Here is a 22,736-nt window from a genome sequence, read left to right as displayed (position 1 = left end):
AGGAGGTGATGCTGATGATGAATGAGGAAGTGGGAGAGAAGGGGGGGGGGTAGATTTACTTGTGACAATGCCATTTGTCCCAAGAGGCTGTAAATATTGAATAAAAAGCAGCCAGTAAGAAACTTTTCCATGCCTTTGTACGTGCCTGGCAACCAGCTGTGGGAGTTGCCTGCAGCCGCCTAACACTAGTTACTTTAATATGGTACTGTATCTTCAAATGCCTGTTGTCTTTGTCCATGGAGTTTTCTTGGCAGGGATACTGGAGTGGCTTGCCGGTTCCTCCTCCAGGTGGATCACGTTTGGTCAAAACTCTCCACTATGACCTGTTCATCTTGGGTGCCCTGCTCGACATAGTTCATAGCTTCTCTGAGTTATTCAAGCCCCTTCACCACGGCAAGGCAGTGATCCATGAAGGGGTTGTTGTTTACCTAGGCAGCATCTTAAAAAGTAGAGAATCACCTTGCCAACAAAGGTCTGTATAGTAAAAGCTATGGTTTTCCCAGTAGTGATGTATGGAAGTGAGAGCTGGACCATAAAGAAGGCTGATCGCCGAAGAATTGATGCTTTTGAATTATGGTGCTGGAGGAGACTCTTGAGAGTCCCATGGACTGCAAGAAGAACAAACCTATCCATTCTTAAGGAAATCAGCCCTCAGTGCTCACTGGAAGGACAGATCCTGAAGCTGAGGCTCCAATACTTTGGCCACCTCATGAGAAAAGAAAAGTCCCTGATGTTGGGTCCAGGGTCCCTGGAAAAGACCCTGATGTTGGGAAAGAAGGAGGGCACAAGGAGAAGGAGACGACAGAGGACGAGATGGTTGGATAGTGTTCTCGAAGCTACCAGCATGAGTTTGACCAAACTGCAGGAGGCAGTGGAAGACAGAAGTGCCTGGCGTGCTCTTATCCATGGGGTCACGAAGAGTCGGACATGACTAAACGACTAAACAACAACATCTTCAAATGAGAATAGCTTTGAAAATTGGCTACTGTCACTTTAAATGGCAACTTATATTTACCTAATAATGTTAAAGCAAGACAGTTTTGAGGAAGTAGTTACTCCTATTAAAACTCTGGATATGTTTGGTAGATTTTTAATTTCTGAAATTCATTTTAGGATGACGAGCAGCTTACACATTTTTGAAATAAATAAATAAATGAATAATGCATCTTACTCTTTCTGGGAAGCTTGAGGTTACTCCTCCTAGAAAGCCTGAATTACCGCTTTGTATCATTTAACCCCATTTAATAAAAAAAAGTTGATAAAATTCTATAAGGAAAGGCCTTTGGTTCTGAACATGGGGAAAATTTGAGTCATTTTTGAAGCAAAGCTGCAGAAAACTGGCCTTGTCAAAATCCATTATGCTGTAAACAAATTACCCCAAATAAGATCAGACATGTCAATTTATTATCTACTTGTGAATCAAACAAACAAAATACCCAAACAGACTTCTATGTTTTTAGGAAGAAGTTGCATTGCTTTTAATGCATCGCATTACTGCCATTATTGTCACACAATTAAATTTATATAAGTGAGATAAATGCACGGGGAAGGCAATATGGAGTTTTAAATAGTTGCATTTACTGTGGTTGTAATGTCCCAAGATCATCATGACTGGGGACAAGGGCATTTGTAAGAATAAGTAACCATGGGAGAACTCGACAGGTGAGTTCTTGAGATTTATTGCTGCCAACACTAGAAATACTCTGTCTAATCAAGTATTCTAGATACTTATCTGTAGACTAGGAGTTGTGCAAATAAAGTTGTTGGCTGTGCCACTGCAGATTGCCAGTGGGTAGGGTCATAAATGCTCCCATCAGATATAGAGATAGAGAGATATAGATATACACACACATGCAGATCTACCTGAAGGTAATAAAGTAGGACATCAAAAAGAAATCCTCCTCCCTGATCTGTTCACTTTCTATATCAGGTAACTTTTTACTGGAGGGAACATATAAAGATATGAAAACACACACACATGTAAACTGAAGTGGTACAGTCCAGAATTTCACCGTATCAGGTTGTTTAAATGGGTCTCAGACAGAATGAAAGCAGAAAAGTGCCATGGTCACAGTGGGAAATTGTTCCCTTAGCATATCTGAGCTAAATTCCCTCCAGTAAATCATGTTCCAAAAAGATTATTCCCCAAATATGTAGAAGCAGTTACAGAAATACATGTATAGAGAGACCTGTGTCCCAAGCAAGCCTGGTAACACTGGTTAACGAACTAGTACAGTTGTACCTCAGAAGTCGAACGGAATCTGTTTCAGAAGACCATTCGACTTCCAAAATGTTCGGAAACCAAGGCGCGGCTTCCAACTGGTTTCTGATTGTGCAGGCGTGCCAGAAACAATAGCGGAAGCCACACCGGACATTTGGCTTCCAAAAATAGTTTGAAAACCGGAATACTCACTTCCGGTTTTCGAACGTTCAGGAGCCGGAACGTTTGACTCCCAAGGCGTTTGGGAGCCAAGGTACGACTGTATAGGCTTCTTATAACCTATTGAAGCATGCTAGTTAGGCAACTGTGGGACACGGGTGGCGCTGTGGTCTAAACCACTGAGCCTAGGGCTTGCCGATCAGAAGGTCGGTGGTTCGAATCCCTGCGACGGGGTGAGCTCCCGTTGCTCGGTCCCTGCTCCTGCCAACCTAGCAGTTCGAAAGCACGTCAGAGTGTAAGTAGATAAATAGGTACCACTCTGGTGGGAAGGTAAACGGCGTTTCTATGCACTACTCTGGTTAGTCATGCTGGCCACATAACCCGGAAGCTGTACGCCGGCTCCCTCGGCCAATAAAGCGAGATGAGCGCTGCAGTCCCAGTGTCGTCCGCGACTGGACCTAACAGTCAGGGGTCCCTTTACCTTTGCCTAGTTAGGCAACTACAGAAACCAAAAATTCTGCTCAGTCTATTCTATTCTATTCCCAGCACAACAGGAAACAGAAGGATATGCACCAACAGTGATACAAAGGCGGCAGGCCTACTCAAATAGGGGCGCAAGGTATCCCACTTAATGTTATGAAGCAAAATAAACATGCCAGTACCTGCAACACAGTTGATGAGAGCAAAACATGGCGCTCAGTCATTGGTGTGGGACAAGGAGACAAGATGGGGATGTACTGTTGCCAAGGCATGTCCAGAGAAGAGATGCAACTTGATGACATAATTGTTGCCACGGCTGGTTGTGGCTTGTAGTGGGGATTGCCCAGTCAGTGTGAGGAGGAGCAACAACCCTCTGTCATTCATGGTCACCAGAGGAGGGGAAGGTTTCGGCCAACTTAGTGACTGTACCCATTTACTTATTTCATATATGTGAAGCACTGCCATTCATTCAACTAGAAGGGGATAATATTCATTTTTTCTCTATTATCACTATTTCTTCATATTTTTGTGTCTTCCCTATTTTTTATATTTATTTGAACAGAAACATACACATGGTCAAAAAAAGGATACTGCAGTTTGACGTAAAGTATACGTAATGGCATAGTCTGACCCATCCAACAGAGTTGGTTGATAGTCTCCACTGACAAGGACCAATGGGCACCGCGTTAATATATAGCACGATGCCTAATGATGGGTATCTCATTACTACAGAATAAAAAATAGTACACTGAATAAGGCACAATTGTGTGGAATATTTATGCAAGTTCCCTCAGTTCTGGCCAACCTTTTAAAATCGGGGGGCTATTTGAGCCCTAAGGCGAAAGGACTGGATGGGCTCCTTAGTCACCATGACTTCCCTTTGTTTTTGTTTTTGGTTTTTTTTGGACACAGGTAATTATGTAACATTTTTCCACTGGGAAGAAGTGTAACAGAGGTGCCTGTAGGTGTTTTAATAAAACTGTAAAGACAAACAAGTCCAAGGATTCTGTGGGTGGAAGAGAGAAACTAACTGCTAAAGGCAATTTAGGAGAGATCCATTAACACTCTGTTAATGTGATTTTGAGAAGGAACCCTGTAGGTTGGAAATTGGCCAGTTTAATGTCATAATTAAGGGATGTCCAGAGGGAGCTCCAGAAGATTATAGACCAGTTAGTTTAACTTCAATTTCACAGAAAGGCTTGGGCACTATTTTTAGATATCAGTTGGGAACACTAAAGAAAGAAGCATGTCTTGATTAAGAATGGGCAGCCTATTGCAGGGAGGGCATGGTCATGTTTCACTAACCGAGCTAATAAAAGATGTCATTTAGAGATATTAAAGCAGAGGGGTACAAAGGGATGCAGCCGGCATTCTAATTAAATTTTCAGGATGCCTATGAGGAAGTTTCACTATATAGAGGAGGTCTAAAGGGGATTTCAGAGAAATGGAAAAATGTGTCTTCTGCCGAATGCCATATATTAAGCTGCTGCCACAGCAGCAAATGCCTCAGCACTAGAAAATTTGTTTTAACTCTGGAGAATGATTGTCCAGGATGGAATCAGTTGAAGGTGGCACCATAGAGTCATGGGTAGGATTAGCCCCACTGTTTTCTCTGGTCAAAGAGGTCTGGCAAGTTTGATGCTACAGATAACTTGTAGGCAACTCAACAGATCTTTAATAAACTGCTTAATCAAATAATCCCTAAGCAGTGACTATAGAGCAATCTAAAGCAATTATCAATATACAAATAAAATCAGCATAATGTAAAAACAGATATATTACATCTTGTTAGCATGTCTAGATAGGCTTGCCAAAACAAAACTTGTTTTTGTTCAGTTTTGGTGTTATCAGCATAGACGTAGAATATGGAAGCTGGCAGATCCCTGAAAATATACTCCATAGGAACAGAAGGAATAGGATTTCCCTTTCCCTTCGCTGTAGCAGACCAGTTCTTCTGCCATCCTTCTAATCCTCAGGTGGAAAATGGTTCTTCAGCACATTTCCACTGGCAGCAATTTGGGTAACCCTCTGCCAGGACCCATCGTCCTCCACCAACACCAGCTTAGCTAAAAACTACCTAGAATAACTTGGGGAAGGAGCCATTACTGGCAATGGATGGGAAGGGCATGCTCTTTTGTTCCCAAGATACTTTCACCTTGGGACAGAAATTAGTGGAGCACCTCCATTACACCCACACCCACCCCACACCCACACCCAAATTCAGATCAGGTAGCTCTTTGTCTTTCCTGGTGGTAAATGTACTGTTTTCAACACATTTTATGACACAGTTTCATTTTATGACACTGGAACAGAGGCATCAGCAGTTAAAGGAATTTGCAGGGACCAGGGTGGGGATATAAATGTTGAGAGTTTGGGGTATCAATCTGGATGGAACCCTGGGTCCCCTTTCCAAACCTACAACCTGAGGGTAGAATGTCTAAGAGGAAGCTTGCCAAACTTGTTCCTTGGTCAAAGTAATAGGGTTGACTGGCTTGTTAAATACCACAATTTAGCATATCCAAATAAGTTGCTCTATGTGATAGAAAAAATGGATGGGTCTTTTCCTCACTCCCCACACCTGGCCGATACAGAGGAGAATAACAGAGTTGTTGTGTGAAAGAGCTGCAAAGCTGGATGGGAGCTAGAGGTGTGTCTTGCTCTCTGCCGGACTTTGGGGCTCTCCTGGAATCCTAAAGGGGAAGCAATGTGAATATTAATTCTGTGAGCCCCACCATCCTATGCTCAGGTTGTATATATGTGTAGATTGAGGTCATTTTATTTGTTTTAGTGTTTTAACTATTGTATGTTTTAAAGTATGTTTGTGACTTTTTCTCACTTATATTGTTTTGTCTTTTTTGTAAACCACTTTAATGAGCTTTTTTTTTACAATTAAGCAGCATATACACTTTATTAAACAAACAAACAAACAAACACATGAACCATATGTCCTAGAGATATCATAGTCTCTGCTGTCTTTAATTCCAAGAAAAATATGTCCTGGATATGCACTGGCACCTCTGGAGTCTCTTGACACTTGGAGATTTGGGTTGCACATAACACATTTTTCTTTGATTGTCATTCCAATATTAGTTTCTGAAAGGAGCTAATATATTATGCTGAATGATGGTGTGTTTCAATGAGTAAATAATAAGTAAAGCATATAACCGTTCTCAGTAACTTAGCAGTTCCAGCTTCTGGAAGTAAATTATAAGACTTTTTTAAAAAAAGAAAAAATTTTGAGGTCAATTTTGTAAGTCACCAGGGAAGGACAAATGTCCTTTGTGGTACCCTCCAGATCTTTTCTGAGACTGAAAAGCACTCTGCAAAACATTATTTTATCAATTAGAATTATTGCACTTTTAGCAAAGTGTGACCTATTTACAAGGTTCAGACTCTTCAATTTACCCATTAGTGGGCATGACCTAGCTAGATTTTTTGCTGCATTAGGCAATTAAAGTGTAATTCAGCTAAAATATTCTAGAAAATCAGGCAAACAACTTCATCATCATCTTGACCTATCTATGGTACCAGTGATTCTAATGGATTTCATTTACTTCTAATGTGGTAATAAATTATATAGATATTCTCTTTAAACCCTAACTCAAAATATATTAGAAAATGTAACATGATTATCAAGCGATATACTACCCAATCAGTTCAAGAATCCTGAAGAGCAGTATATGACCTGCACCTCAGGTCAAGCAGAGTATTCATTCTCAACAGCATGTAGGTCAGAGTGCGGCCCCATCAGAAAGCACAATACATCAGCTGATTCAAAGACAGGAGAAGTTGGTGACAGCATCCTAAAGATCAGAGTGTAGAAAATCTGTTCCCTTTCTCCCTAGAAAGGTCATTCACACAAACCCTTCCACATGTTGAAAGAAGATGTGGAAGGGTCACAGGGCAAACCCTGTCTGCCAATGGCACCATTCTCTAATGCAGTAGTTCTCCAACTTTTCTCTTTGGGCCACATTTTCAGAATAAAAATTTGCTTGCACCACACTGATTTTTTATGGATAAGAAATATATTGGAACACAGAAACAACTCCTAGCCATGCTTCATTTATAACACAGAACCCAACTACTTTATAATATGACCATGGGCCATCTAGAAATGATAAAACAATGCATAAGAACATGAATCATTCCTAAAATATAATTATAAACAAACCTCTTACTTATGTACCTTAAGTATGTATACAAACTCAGTGAGAGGTGTGAGCTTGCTTTTGGTGGGTAATCTCATTTATTTTAAACAATATTATCTTACTTGAGATAAACAAATCACCACATCAACACAAAGAAGTCTTTCTTTCTTCTGATCTTGCATATTTCTCAGAGTTTAAAATCCCTGTTCACAATGACATGCCATGGAGAACTGTAGAAGAATAGCTAACGCTCTTGAAGAGAGGCATGGATAGTGTTCCTGGTTGTATATCAAAAGAAGAAGAAGAAGATACTATACTATACAGGCTCTCCTGTTTTGCATACAGTGGTACCTCTGGTTGCGAACGGGATCCGTTCCGGAGTCCCGTTCACAACATGAGCAGAACGCAACCCGCGTCTGCGCCGGTTGTGATTCGCCGCGTCTGCGCATGCGTGTGACGTCATTTTGCGCATCTGCGCATGCACGAGCGGCGAAACCCGTAAGTAACCCTTTCCAGTACCTCCGGGTCGCTGCGGGACGCAACCTGAAAAAATGTATCATGAAGCAATCACAACACGAGCTATGACTGTACATTCAAAGAACACTCAACCATGCATGGGCCATTTTTGGACCCATAAGAGGGCATGACAGGGGTGTAACGGAGGTGTGGAGAGCTTATGTGTGGTCTTCCAACACGCACAAAGACCGGAAGACAACCCCCAAGCAAATTGGGGGTTGCCTGTACTATACTACACTGAATTGTTTAAATGTTTCTTTGATTGTTCTTGAATCTTCCCACCACACTCGCCATCCTTTCCTGGCACACCAGTGTGGAGTGCTACACGCTTTAAAGCCACTGTTGTAATACCTACCGTACTCATGCCAACTAGACTGGTTCGCACATTACACTGAACTCAGGTACCAGTTGTCTCTACACACAGACAAGTGTTTGTATGAAAGGCATTTAATTTGTGCAACTCAACTGTTTGTACACACAGATACAAAGGGTGTACATACCCTTTGAACGTAATGTGTGATTGCCTCTTCAACTCACATATATATGCATAGTGCTCATTCAGGCAATGAATGGCCATGATTGGGTCATGCAAAGAGGAGCTCTACCCATGTAAATGGAGTGGAGCCTAGACCTATCTCACATCTTCACTTCAGAATCAGTCTCGATATACTGTTATATTTACAGGGCAACTACCTGGTCTGATGAGGATGTTTATAATTAGCCGTATTGTGTGAGGGTTGCATTTTTCTCTTTTTCATTTCTTTTCAACTAATTTATATTATTCTTGATAATTTTTTTATTATTATTCGCAGGTGTTGCTACTTCTGATTTATGCCATTATTTTAACTAAATTAGTCTGAACATTGGAAATATTTTTATTCAGCTCAAAAGTTGTGGCTGAAAAGCATAAACTAAAATGATCCAAAAATAATATTAATCTTTAAATGAAGTAGAGACTCTATTAAACCATAATGCAGGCTTTATTTGAGCAAATTATCCACTTGTGTGTACTTCTTTTAATTCAGAAAAAGTCAGAGAACGTGAAATGTCAAGAACATAGCAAATATTTACAGCTCTGTATGAAAATGATACAGAAGTTCCAATAGCATAAGTAAAGGGTTGCAGAGCAGTGCAGGTTAGTTTCAACAAAACCATTTATTGGAAAGCTCTTCTGTTAATGGATTGTTGGGTTTTTCTCCCTTAGTTAACTTAAGTGAGATTCTTTGCACGAACAAGAGCTCCCCCCTCAAGGAGTAAAGTGAAAAGTTCACTTTCCCAATTGGAGATTACAAACCTAGCATAGGTTTATCAAAGTGTCAGGGTGGTCTTAACACATGCTACAAAAGGAAAAACCTCCGTGTTGTGTTCCAATGTGCAACAAGGACTTTCTGTGTATCACTGCAGACACCCTAACTCAGTGATGGAAAACCTTTTAGAGACCAAGTGCTCAAACTGCAACCCAAAACCCACTTATATATCGCAAAATGCCAACACGGTAATTTAACCTGTGTATCTCATTTTTTTCTGTGTGTTTCACATTTCTTCTTTATGACTGCTGTTGTAATAAATAATCCTTCATAAAAGTTATTGCATTACATTCCTCATTAGATTATCTTTCCATTGATATATAATTTTATGGTATAACTCAGTGCTTTTTTTTCCTAAAAAAAATGTTTAGGGGTACTCTCATTTTGACTCAAGAAAATCACCACCGGGGGAAAATAAATACAGTTCAAATCGGGGAAAATAAATAACAGTGAATTTCTTCTCCCGTTAAATTCAGAAAATTTTTAGAGGTATTTGTCCCCCTGCGTCTCCACAGGAAAAAAAGCACTGGTATTACTCCAAAACAAAGTGGTGTTATGAGCCATCAAACCCCGGAAATACATTTTTTCCAGAAGGTTCCACAATTTTGGCCACTAGTGTACACTGGAGGACTGTACTAAGAGCCACCCTCTCCCAATTTTTAATATGAGATAATAATGATTGCCTGTGTGTGCACATACAAATAAATATAAATAAATAAACCCAGCCAGATGGGTGGGGTATAAATATTTATTATTATTATTATTATTATTATTATTATTATTATTATTTGCTCTTTCTTCGGCTGCTGTTTGATCGCAGCCTCCACGGAATGAATTTCTCTGTTGGCTTCTGTGGGAAAGCCCAGCGAACATATAAACCCAGCAGCCCCTTCTTAGGTTGCCATCTTCATATGCTTACTGACCTGGGAGTTACCGTATTTTTTGCTCTATAAGACTCACTTTTCCCCTCCTAAAAAGTAAGGGGAAATGTGTGTGCGTCTTATGGAGCGAATGCAGGCTGCGCAGCTATCCCAGAAGCCAGAACAGCAAGAGGGATTGCTGCTTTCACTGCGCAGTGATCCCTCTTGCTGTTCTGGCTTCTGAGATTCAGAATGTTTTTTTTCTTGTTTTCCTCCTCCCCAAACTAGGTGCGTCTTGTGGTCTGGTGCGTCTTATAGAGCGAAAAATACGGTAAGCCCTGCTGAACTCAAGGCAGCTTACTCCTGAGTAGGAAAAACAGACGAGCAGGAGGCCCTGGCACATCAAAAGTCAACACCTGCTCAGCTCCTCACTTGCTCGCCAGGCCCTAGTGCTGCAGGCTTTGGACGGCACGCGTGAGCCCTCCTCTCCTCCTCCTTCCACCCCCAGCATGGAAGCTATGGCTCTGCTGGAGCGATGGTGCGCGTGCCCACAGAGAGGGCTCTGAGTGCCCTCTCTGGCATGCGTGCCATAGGTTCACTACCACTGCCCTAACTTGTTTGCAGCACAATTTCCCCCCCTTCTCTTCCTGGAATCATTCATGCTTGTCCTCAAAATGCTCTTTAGATCTAGATTGTTTTTAGATCCTACTGTCCACAAGGGTGGTTGTGGTTACTTGATATAAGTTTTAAAATCCTCCCCTTTATTAGTTAATCCCTGCCTTTGTCTCCCTGCACATGCTAAAAGTTAATGATGAAGGAAGTGATGATTGTGCTCTTGGTAGACGCCCACCCCCAATGTCATTGGGAAGGTCTGGATACACAAACACATATTTCTGGAACTGCCTACATCTGTTTTAAAATGGGCACACTCTGGGTTAATGCATAATCAATCTCCTATGAGCTTTTATTTTCTGAATGAAACTACTTTCTCAGGAAGACTTCTAAGGCCAAAAAAATGCAATAAATCTAACTGGTGTGTGGACTACATGGGGGGGAAAACCAAGTATTCAGTCCACATTGATCCTAAAATAAAATGTGTATACACACCCTACACAGGCTTACATTCAATGGAATGTGTCTTTTCTAATTTACTTACATCTCAGTCCCGCCCATGTTTAATCTGAAGCAAGTTCTACAATGGAGCTTACTTGTATGCTAGTGGACAGATGATCACGACCGTAATTCCCATTCACATCAATGGGGAAAGCAGCTTTATATGTGGAAACTCTTACTTATTTACAGCACCTATACCCTTCCCTTTAGCCAAAAAGGCTGTCAGAATGGCTTACAAAAATGGCTGGCAGTTCTAAGGCAGTTTCTTTCTGCCCACAGATTCACAAGCTACAAGCACATGACACTCAAGGAAAAAAAGAAAGGAAGAAGGGAAAAGCGAGCCCAAGCACTAGTTCTTAAAGTTAGTTTTTAACATCACAACCAGAATCAGTGGAGGTTCTGGCTGTCCTGCTATCTGGATGAAAAGCAGGGTTTTTTTCCTTGTCAATGGGGAAGGGGTTTTATTTGGATTCAGGTTTGATTTTTAATAATGCTTATTTTGCTAGATGAGAACAGAAGCACCAGCATTAGAGAAGCAGGCATCTTATGGCCCACTGACTTGCTGGCAAATTCCTTCCCAAACAGCAGCACATCCTTCTACCCCTCCAGTCAAAGTATTTTATTACTAGCTAAACAATTTCAGGTTACTTATACAAGGCTAACATAAAACATGAGAGGAATAACTGTTAGATGCCACGCTCTCCTTGTGATACAGTACAATACTTTGCCATGTATTTTCCATTACACAGACCCTCCGCTGAAGCAAGGGAGATTAGAGCTGGTGATTACATCCAGGCAAGGAGGCCAGGACAGCTTTTGGTGCCACCTTGTTTTTCCCACAAACAGCTGACTTGGTGACAAATAAAATAATTACAGGACGGTTACCCTCCTCTCTCCCCAACGTCAATGGCAGCAAGCTTATGCTTCTACAAGAAACTGCTATACAAGAAAGTATAGCATGTATACTCCCTAATGATATATAATAATAATAATAATAATTTATTATTTATACCCCGCCCATCTGGCTGGGTTTCCCCAGCCACTCTGGGCGGCTTCCAAAAGAATATTAAAATACTATGATACATCAAACATTAAAAGCTTCCCTAAACAGGGCTGCCTTCAGATGTCTTCTAAAAGTCTGGTAGTTGTTGTTCTCTTTGACATCTGGTGGGAGGGCGTTCCACAGGGAGGGCGCCACTACCGAGAAGGCCCTCTGCCTGGTTCCCTGTAACTTGGCTTCTCGCAGTGAGGGAACCGCCAGAAGGCCCTCGGTGCTGGACCTCAGTGTCCGGGTAGAACGATGGAGGTGGAGACGCTCCTTCAGGTATACTGGACCGAGGCCGTTTAGGGCTTTAAAGGTCAGCACCAACACTTTGAATTGTGCTCGGAAACGTACTGGGAGCCAATGTAGGTCTTTCAAGACCGGTGTTATATGGTCTCGGCGGCTGTTCCCAGTCACCAGTCTGGCTGCTGCATTCTGGATTAGTTGTAGTTTCCGGGTCACCTTCAAAGGTAGCCCCACGTAGAGCGCATTGCAGTAGTCCAAGCGGGAGATAACCAGAGCATGCACCACTCTGGCGAGGCAGTCCGCGGGCAGATAGGGTCTCAACCTACGTACCAGATGGAGCTGGTACACAGCTGCCCTGGACACGGATTTAACCTGTGCCTCCATGGACAGCTGTGAGTCCAAAATGACTCCCAGGCTGCGCACCTGGTCCTTCAGGGGCACGGTTACCCCATTCAGGACCAGGGAATCCCCCACACCTGCCCGCCTCCTGTCCCCCAGAAACAGTACTTCTGTCTTGTCAGGATTCAACCTCAATCTGTTTGCCGCCATCCATCCTCCAACCGCCTCCAGACACTCACACAGGACCTTCACCGCCTTCACTGGTTCTGATTTAAAGGAGAGGTAGAGCTGGGTGTCATCTGCATACTGATGAACACCCAGTCCAAACCCCCTGATGATCTCTCCCAGCGGCTTCATATAGATATTAAAAAGCATGGGGGAGAGGACAGAACCCTGAGGCACCCCACAAGTGAGAGCCCAAGGGTCTGAACACTCATCCCCCACCACCACTTTCTGAACACGGCCCAGGAGGAAGGAGCGGAACCACTGTATGACAGTGCCCCCAGCTCCCAGCCCCTCAAGACGGTCCAGAAGGATGTTATGGTCGATGGTATCAAACGCCGCTGAGAGATCCAGCAGAACTAGGAAACAGCTCTCACCTTTGTCCCTAGCCCGCCGGAGATCATCAACCAGTGCGACCAAGGCAGTTTCAGTCCCGTGATGAGGCCTGAATCCCGATTGGAAGGGATCCAAATGGTCCGCTTCTTCCAGGCGTGCCTGGAGTTGTTCAGCAACCACTCGCTCAATCACCTTGCCCAAGAATGGAAGATTTGAGACTGGGCAATAGTTGGCCATCGTGGCCGCATCTAAAGATGGTTTTTTAAGAAGCGGTTTAATAACCGCCTCTTTCAGCGGGTCTGGGAAGGCTCCCTCACGGAGGGAAGCATTCACCACCCCACGAAGCCCATCGCCCAGCCCTTCCCGGCTAGCTTTTATAAGCCAGGATGGGCAAGGATCAAGGAGACAGGTGGTTGGTTTCACTCGTCCAAGCAGCCTGTCCACATCCTCGGAGGTAACAGATTGGAATTGATCCCACACAATTTGACTAGACAGGACTCTAGCACTCCCCCGCCCCGGCCCTGCTCCCACGGTGGCGTCTACCTCTTCCCGAATCTGAGCGACTTTATCTGCAAAAAACTTTGCAAAATCATTGCAGGAGATCATGTGGCCCGTATTGGGCCCCGATGTAGCAGGTGGTTCCGCTAAATTGCGGACCACCTGAAAAAGTCTCCTGCTGCTGTTTTCTGCAGATGCAATAGAGGCGGCGAAGAAAGCCTTCTTCGCCGTCGCTACCGCCACTTGGTAGGCTCGACACTGAGCTCTAACCTGTGTCCGGTCAGCTTCAGAATGGGTCATCCGCCACCGGCGCTCTAGCCGTCTCAACGATTGTTTCATTGCCCTCAGATTCGTGGAAAACCACGGGGCCATCCGGGCTCCATGCAATCGGAGAGGGCGCTTCGGAGCCAAACAGTCAATAGCCCTGGTTAACTCCACATTCCAGCGGGCCACCAGGGAATCAGCTGAAAGGCCATCAACATGGGATAAAGCATCCCCTACCGCTCTCTGGAAACCATTTGGATCCATTAAGTGGCGGGGACGGACCATCCGAATCGGTCCCACCTCCCTGCAGAGGGGAAGGGTCGCGGAGAAGTCAAGTTGCACCAGGAAGTGGTCTGACCATGGCACTTCTTTTGTTTCGCTTTTACTTAGTGTCAGAACACCAACATCCATGGAGGTAAACACCAGGTCCAAGGCATGTCCGTGGCTATGGGTTGGGCCAAACTTATTCAGGGACAGCCCCATGGAGGCCATGCTTTCCACGAAGTCCCGAGCGGCCCCTTGTAAGGTCGTGTCGGCATGGATGTTAAAATCCCCTAGGACAACCAAACTAGGTGTCTCCAGGAGAACATCCGCCACGACCTGAAGCAGCTCGGGCAGGGAATCCTTGGTGCAGCGGGGAGGTCGGTACACCAAAAGGAATCCTGTACTGCCCCTATTGCCCAACTTCCAGAACATGCACTCAGAGAACTGGGTCTTCCCAATAGGATGCCTGGTGCAAACTAATGACTTCCTAAAAATCACTGCAACCCCCCCTCCCCGCCCACAGGGCCTGGGTTGCTGTGCGTAAGAGAAACCTGGTGGACAAGCAGCGGCAAGAACAGGCCCACCTGCTTCATCCAACCAAGTCTCTGTTACACAAGCCAGGTCAAATCCTCCATCCATGATCACGTCATGGATGGCAGTGGTCTTATGAATCATTGACCTGGCATTGCACAGCAGCACCTTCAGGCTATGTGGGTATCCCTTGCTGATTCTAGTATCCGTCCGGACAGGACCAGACCCGGAGGCAGGGATAGTCCTCAGACAACGACTAAACCTGCCTCCTCTGTAATGACATGGTCTGGTCTTAGCGTAACTCCTCCTCCTACCCGTGATCACTGAGATCGGTTGTCCCAGCGCATCCCCCTCCGTGGAACATACCCCAGCCATTTTGTTGGCTGGGACCCACTCCCCGGCAGCCCTGACCCTTCCCCTTAAGAACAAAGTAAGACCTTAAAACAATAAAAAACCCCAGAAAACAAAAAACAATACAAATGAAAAACTATAAAAATTACAAATCCATTAAAATCAAACAAATTCCCAACTAAACATCCATCCCACCCCCATCCCCGTCCCCGCATATACAAAAAAATGAAAGGAAAAGGAACATTTTAAAACAAACTCTGCGCCCCTCCGGATCCCCCTGGGTCGCAGCAGCAGTGACAACAACCGTCCCTGTGAGGCCTGTCAGGCCCCGCCCTGGGCCAGGTGGTGAGTGGCAGGAAGGAGCAGGGCCCTCAGACACCCACACAGGAGAGTCCTCCTGGGCAGCAGAGCGCAGCAGTCCTTGTGAGGCCTCAGGCCCCGCCCCAGGCCAGATGGTGAGTGGCAGGAAGGAGCCATATGTTTGCAGTAATGTGGCTACAATCCTATGTGGTATTTCTTGGGGGAATAGTGCCCAGTGAATATAGAATTGTTCCACCGGATTGTACTGAATATGTTGTATGACTCCTGGGGTGGAACTAGTACTGAGCACTAGCTGCAAAGTAAATGAAAGTGCAATGATTTTTCTGAAAACAATGAAAATGACTGGGGATATTACATACACTTTTATTAATATACATAAGGTCCAATAAAAACTAATCAGTCTTGCTGCTTTTGCATCTTTCATTCTGGTATCTTTCACTCTGGTATTTTTCATTCTGCACACAAAGGTCTGTTCTGCATTAGATCAATGCTTTAGTGCCAAGTTTTTAATGCAAGCTCTGAGTCTTAAAGACCAATACTTTTCTTGGCATAACATAAGGGTGTGTGTAACCACCAAATCCAAACTAACTTACTCTTTAGCACCCCAAATGCCCTGGTGGCCTCCTGTTAAACTGACAGTGGGGGGGGGGGGAGAAAGAGACAGTTCACCTCCTTGATGAAGAGTAAACTGAAAACCATATGTTCAAATTCCATCTCCCAATCCATATTCTGAACTGCACTATTGGCAGTACTTTGATCTGATGAATAAATTATTTTTAATTTATCTAAGTGAGATGGTCTGTGCATCCCTATCATTTTCCATTCTGTGTGCAAAACAGAGAGCAATTGCCACATGCTTGTAAATTGGGTTTTGTCAGTAAAATATGCTTGCTTGATACTGGAGGCATTTGCATTTTATATACTTCAATTGCCATCTGCTAATGGTAATTTAATCATTCAATAAATAAAACCAAAGAGAGCAAACATTAATGAAGAAGATGGGAGAAATTCTTAATAGGATAAATTTTTTATTTATTTTTAGAAACCACAACTGCAGCTAGTAATAAAAATTAAAAAGGATAATCAATTAAAACAAGATGACAATATTAAAAGCGGTTATATTTCTGGCATATCAGCTGACTAGAGAGGCCTGGAATTCCCAAAATACAAGTCATTATTTAGCAGAGAAAAGCATATTCAGTTACATGCTGTTGGGGGAAGTGCTCTGCCTCCACACTTGGGGGGTATACCAGTTGCTAGAAACCACAGAAAGAGAGAGTGCCCTTTCGTTCAGGTCCTGACTACTGCAGGTTTCCCAAAGGCACCTAGTAGGAATAGGGTGCTGGACTAGATGGGCCACTGTCCTGATCTTACATTCTGAACTTCTGAACTGAAAGTTGGACTGTGTGGAAAGAAACTGCCTCGCGAGGGACATTTCCAAGGAAGAAAAAGGGTTCACAAGAAAGAACAAGCACCTCCACCTTCTTCCATGTTCTTATTATCTTATCTAAAAACGGAGCTGGGATCCAGTGCCTGCCTACTGAGTATCTAACTCTTCTTGTCTCAGTAAGCTGCACCCGAAGTTTCATTTTGCCATGTGAGGCCCATGTGTTGACCCCTTTTGCTCCTGCGCTCAGCCTAATTCTCTTTATGAATCATCTGTGATTCATGCACTCCTCACCATCACCTTGTGTTATCTGATTCATTATGGAAGAAAGCAGTCATCTCACAGGTTTGCAACAAATCTCAGGTAGCAAGTTGCCTGTTTGCTATTCTGGACGAGTCACCAAATGCTAGAGGTTTTCAGCCCCACATCCATTATTGAACTTTCTAAATAAGGGAATAAATACCAAATGCTGCTGTTCATGGCACAACACCCTTGTTCAGTGACCTTTTAAAAAATTATCAGCATAACCACTTTACTGTGTTAAAAAATAAAAAAGTTTGCTTTGCTGTAATGGAAGTTCATCAAGCCTATTTGAGTTAATAATGCAATGTCATAATTTGATAGGGAGGAATAGAAAATATGGAGATTGCTTTAATTCCCTTAGTTGTACTGCAGGACTTGGCTAATGTGCTTTATTCAGGAATAAGAAGTGCTGTTTCCTTAGCCCCAGTCCCCACAAAGAGGTGTGGGGTCAACTTGTAAGTGCTGCTTTTTCAGAGGTGTTGTTTTTCTGTTTTCAACACAGACTCGGGAAGTGCAGTTTCCTCAGAAAGAAGGAAAGCAAAACATCTTTGTGTGTTTCAAGGGCATATGGCTTTGAAGAGGAACAGGTTGTGCATCTAGCAAACCTCCAGCCCACGCAGTCAACTTGCAACCAGAATTACATCATGCACTTGTTGCCCAACTGTCCCCTCCTTGCAGCATCCAAAGCTTCATAAACTGGGATATATTTCCCACACTATAAGGTCCAAACTAGACGTGATGTTATTTACCAGAATGCTATTAACATGCATATGTATATTTGTATTATGCAATATACAGCAGCTGCCATGGAGGCCTCTATGAGAATGGCCTGACTCCAACTGGCGCTGCTGCCAATTGATTGGCTTGAAAGAGAGAAAGCAGAGTCAGATGACTCTATTTCCCCACAGGACCTTGGCAGGGGCTGACAGTTTCCCCCCATGAATATGCTAGACTACAGCCTCTCTCAACAGAGAGTATGGCTGTGCATCCCATTGGATTAATTAGGGTCAGGGAAAGACTGCAGCATGGATAAACACCTGGTGAAAGACACAGTCTATGTATACAATGCCAGCATAAAACCCAGAGAGGTTACTGTTTTCCACTGCATTTCAACTTGCAGACGGACATACTTGTACACATCAGTACAGTTGGATGTGTTTCCAAGTTGCCTGCTGTCTGCCCACACCAGTAGGTAGAGGCTATGTGGATGTCTTCACATGTTGGAATAGCAAAATGATAACAGAATGTAACAAAATGAATCTACTCCTCCATAACTGGATCATGTCCAAGCAACCTCATCCAGTCAGGTGTAAATCTAAACAATGGATTACTAGCATTACCCAGATCAAAAAGGATTCTTGCCCAAAGCACATCAATTCAGGAAAGCATCAGTCAGAAAAATATGGTACAGAGGAGTAAGATTTTTCTCTTATAATGTCATGGAAGGCCACTTCTCACTCAGGTACTAAATCTGATCTACAACACTTCAGACTGCATGCAGGATTTCACATGTTTGAATATTTTTCTATACTAAACAAAATAGAAGAAAAATATATCTGCAAATAGAAAACTGCATGTCAACGAGAAGAGTGCTAGACTAGTTTTCTATGTGCTGCATTCAATCAGGTAAGGTCCACCTACATTCCAGACATAGAATTACCACCCCAGTGAGATCAGTGACCATAAAGGCACAAAAGCTATTATTCATTACAAATGTTCTGCACTGTTTGGGCTGAAGCTTGAATACTATGTGCAATCACAAGAACACAGCATCCTTTAAGAAGGACATTGACAAACTGGAACATGTCCAGAGGATAATGACTAGGAAAGTGAGGGGTCTGGAAACCATGTCCTCTGAAGAATGGTTCAAAGAGCTGGGTAGCCTAAAGAAGACAAATGTCAAAAGGATGCACAATGGCAGTCTTCAAGTGTCAAAAGGGATGTCACGCACAAGACATAGCAGGCTTGGTCTCTGTTGCTCAGAGGGCAAGACTAAGAATAAGTTAGTAGAAAAAGCGCAGGGTAGCAGATTTAGGCTAAACATAAGAAGGACCTGCCTAACAGTATGAGCTGTTTGACAGTGGAAGATGTTGCCTCTGCAAGTGGAGGGCTCTCCTTTGCTGGAGGAATTTAAGAAGAGGCATGTCAGAAACACTGTAGTTGCACAAAGCATCCTATGTTGCAGGTCATGCATTCAGCAGAGAGTTGGACTAGATGAATTCCAAGGTGTGTTCCAACCTCCTAATTCGAAAAAATCATGTTGCATTAAGAAGGAACAGTTGAATCAGCTCAAAATAAAGTTCCTTTTGTATACCAATATGGAAAGGAGTACCCTGAAAGAAGCCAACATTTATTTTGCTTCAATTTGCTAAATTTTTCTTTGTTGTGTGCTGTGTTTTTCCTGCTGTGCTCTCACAGCTTAAAGATTTGCCAGAGATAGATGTTGACCAATATCAGAACGTAGGCTACAGTACTAACCCCACTTACCTGGGAATAAGCCCCACTGAAGTCAGTAGGATTTCCTTCTGATTAGACAGGGTTAAGATTAATAGCATCAATCTTAACCATTAATCTGAATTGTTAAAATTAATCTAACACTTAAACAAAAAATTATGCCATTTTATTCCATTAGGTATTTGCTAGGTTTAGAAAGCACTTAAATTTTCAAAGGTTGGGAAGAAACTGCTTGAACAAAAACTGACCTTGTCTTTATACACTTCAAAGGATGAAGAACTTCTTCTTTATTTTCCCCAAAGGCTTCAAGCAAAAACTGCTTTGAGGTTTTTTCTACAATTAAGAGGTATATAAATTTTATGAAATAAATGAAATGTGTTAAGATCTTTTCCCTCATCTTTTTGGAAAAGTTAAAAATAGCATTGCATTGCCATTTCTTCTCAAAAGATGAATAGTGTGAAGACTTTGGAGCTTGCATTAAATTAGAAACGAGGAACCTTCAGTCCACCAAACCCAACCATTTGGCCATTTCAGGCAGGCCATGCATCCTGCCCTACAGCTGACATAAGGTATGGGACAGATAAAGGTGGGATTTGCGTAAAGGGGATTTTGAAGAGTCATGCTGCGCATTGTTTCCCAAGCACCTGGCAAACAGCTGGCTGCCAGGCAATTGCTGCACAAAGTGCTTCTCAAATGCCCAACAGCTGGGTGTTTGTGGGCACTGGAAAACCATTGCACAAAGCACTTTTACCAGCCCTGTGCTCAGCATCTCCTAAGGCTTTGCAAAGCATTTAAATGGTGCTTCCAGCTGGCTGTCAAGTATTTGGGAAGCAATGCACAGGGGACTTTGACATGTGTCAATCATCTGGCACCATCATTTTGTCAGATGATTGACTGGTGGGCTGTCCCACCTGTCAAAGTTGGCCACTGGGGGTTGGGGGAAGGATAAGAGTCTGGCCTGCCAGGCCAAAAAGACTCTCCGGCAGTTTGACTTCATCCCCAGAAGTGCACACTATTGTCATTCAAGACAGACAGATGCCAACAATAAAAGATTAGGAAGCACTATAGCATGGCTAAGGGCAAAATTACATGTTATGAGGTAAACATGGAGTTTCTTCAAGAATGTGTGGCCAAGTTGCTGCTTCCACAGTAGACTGGTACATGAGATGGGGCATACTGTGGATCTGGGAACCATGCCTGCAGTGGCACCCCAACAATCATTCATTCCCTAGCGGGGTCAAGTCAACCTTGGTCTGACTTTCTTCTGGAATGCTTCTGAGGTGTTCTAATCATTTTTATTCATACAAATGGTCACGTGCCACAATAAAGTTGGTGCAACCTAGTAATAAATAATATAATAATAATAAAAGGTGTATGCGCCCAGGCACAGCTGGACATACAAAATGATAGAAATTAAAAAGTTAAAACAAAAACATGGTATTAAAACTTTTCACTCTAGATAAAACTTGGCCAGTGCCTGAAAAGGCAGGGTAACATTGTTTCAGGGGCCAGACTCACTCTCCCAGCCATGCTCTAATCACAGAACACCATTTTTGTTAATTACTTTTTACCTGCCATCATGGGCGTAGCTAGGATTTGGGGGGAGGGGGCAAAATATATGCTAGAAGGACAGAACCAAGCTATCTGTATTTTTTTTTTTTTATTGGATGGGGGGGCAGCTGCCCCCCTCTTAGTTAAGCCATGGAAATCTCCCTGTAGACTTCTCTTACTGCTATTTATTTTTACTATGATATCCAATAGATTGTTTGTTTCTCCATATTTGTAAGAATTACAGAATTACACACAATATTTTTTAAAAAAACTCACTACCTGAGGGCTCTTTTAGATACATTCTATAAATCTTTCTTTTAGATACATTATTTTATATACATTCCTAGAATTTAAAAATAAACGTATTATGTCACACTCCTTTATCACTCACTGTAGGTATTTGCATGCTACTCTATCCTCTTTTCATTGCACTATTAAAGATTTGGGGGAAATATTTTGAACAGCTTGAGACAAGCTCTGTAGCTTTAGTTCCTCCCTCAAGTCTTATTAGTATACAACACTCATTTACTCATATGTAAGCCCCACTGCATTTATTCACAGGTGTGTAAAGTGTGTCACACCAATGCTAAGAATTAGATTGTGTCAAGGTCAATGCCTTTCATTGCAGAAATAAATAGCAAAATGATAATAATGAAATAAAATTAACCTATAGATACCCACATATGCATCCTAGGTGCCATTCAGTCCAGGGTGCCCTGGCTGGCTCGGAAAGACACAATTCTGGCCAGGCCAAACAGTCGAATGGAGCCTGCCCTAAAATGGCTGGCCACAAAGCAAGGCAGCCACTTGCTCAAACAATATTGGCGGGTAATTATTTGCAAGGGTTAAGCTGTTCTTTAGTCAACATGAAACTCATCTAAGGTATTTGTTGCTCACTTCACTCCACAACTACCTTCTTCTTATGTGCCCCAAAGCCAAAGGGTTGGAAGAGAAGAACCCTTTTGCAACTAAAAGTCATCCACAATCTCCCCTCACCGTTGTGAAGCCTTGCAGGGTGCCATCACTCCCTATCACCACCATGAGGCCTCACAGGCTGCCGCCCTTACTGCCACCATCTCAGTCCTACAGGTTGTTGCTGCTACTGCTGACATGTACCGCAGTCATGGCAAGTCGTTTCTGCCACTGCTGCTTCTGCTTCCTAGCAGGCCTGCTGGCAGTCTAGCCATCCCAGATTATTTTTATTCTCTTTGACTGATCCCCATACTTTGGACTGTCCTGAATACCACCATTTGGTAGCCAAGCCCCAAACCAAAAGTCCTGTTGGGATGCATTTTGGCTTGCCTGCTGATGAAACTGAGTGTGTGACGACTGATAATATTGTCATTTATCCATTTTATACCTCCTAGGTAGTAGCAGTTGCCAGGACATTGCCCTGTTCGCCTCTGTATCACTCCATCCTTATTTCAGACATTGTGAAATGTCTATTAGTAAAAGCGAGAGGGGGTTGTGTGGGTTTTTTGGTGGAGGCCTAAGAAGAAAGGAGTAGGGGCGGAGCCAACGCTCTCGTGGTCATAGCCCATACAAGCAAGAACAGAGCAGATGCTTCTGCGCACGCGCTGTGCGGAGCGTCTGACCAGAATGGCCTGTACCATTGCGACTCTGCCCGGGGGGAGGGGCTGACCGCTCTACGTTTCCTCCCATTAACCGGAAGCCTTAGCAACTTACAATCCGAAGCACCCACGGGAACGGGGCAACGCGTTACAGAGCGGTTCAAAGCCGAAAGAGAGCTTCCGTGACTGCGAAAGGGGGGCGCTAGAGCATTTTGTCTCTCTCTGCCCCCCCCGTTTCAGGGTGGTTCCTCC

General features: G+C 43.3%; 1 protein-coding gene across 13 annotated transcripts in view; it reads right to left on the bottom strand.

Moving 5' to 3' along the window:
* Positions 1-22,729, bottom strand: part of LOC308474315 (uncharacterized protein) — a 150,267-nt gene extending 127,538 nt beyond the window's left edge. For 10 of the 13 annotated variants that reach the window (XR_013984646.1, XR_013984647.1, XR_013984648.1 and 7 more), the window contains exons 1-2: positions 22,600-22,729; positions 19,611-19,695 (exon numbers count right to left, since the gene is read on the bottom strand). The gene's annotated coding sequence lies outside the window, so the exon portion shown is untranslated. Of the gene's footprint in view, positions 1-3,042; positions 3,253-19,610; positions 19,696-22,599 lie in introns of those variants that run through there. The other 3 variants (XM_081000459.1, XM_081000460.1, XM_081000464.1) reach the window with 1 other exon arrangement.
* Positions 22,730-22,736: the final 7 nt, after the last annotated feature.

The sequence above is a fragment of the Podarcis pityusensis genome, assembly GCF_964106645.2.
Source record: "Podarcis pityusensis genome assembly, chromosome: 3".
Lineage (NCBI taxonomy): Eukaryota > Metazoa > Chordata > Lepidosauria > Squamata > Lacertidae > Podarcis > Podarcis pityusensis.
The sequence above is the reverse complement of the archived record's forward strand: the minus strand, read 5'-3'. Positions and strand labels throughout refer to the sequence as shown.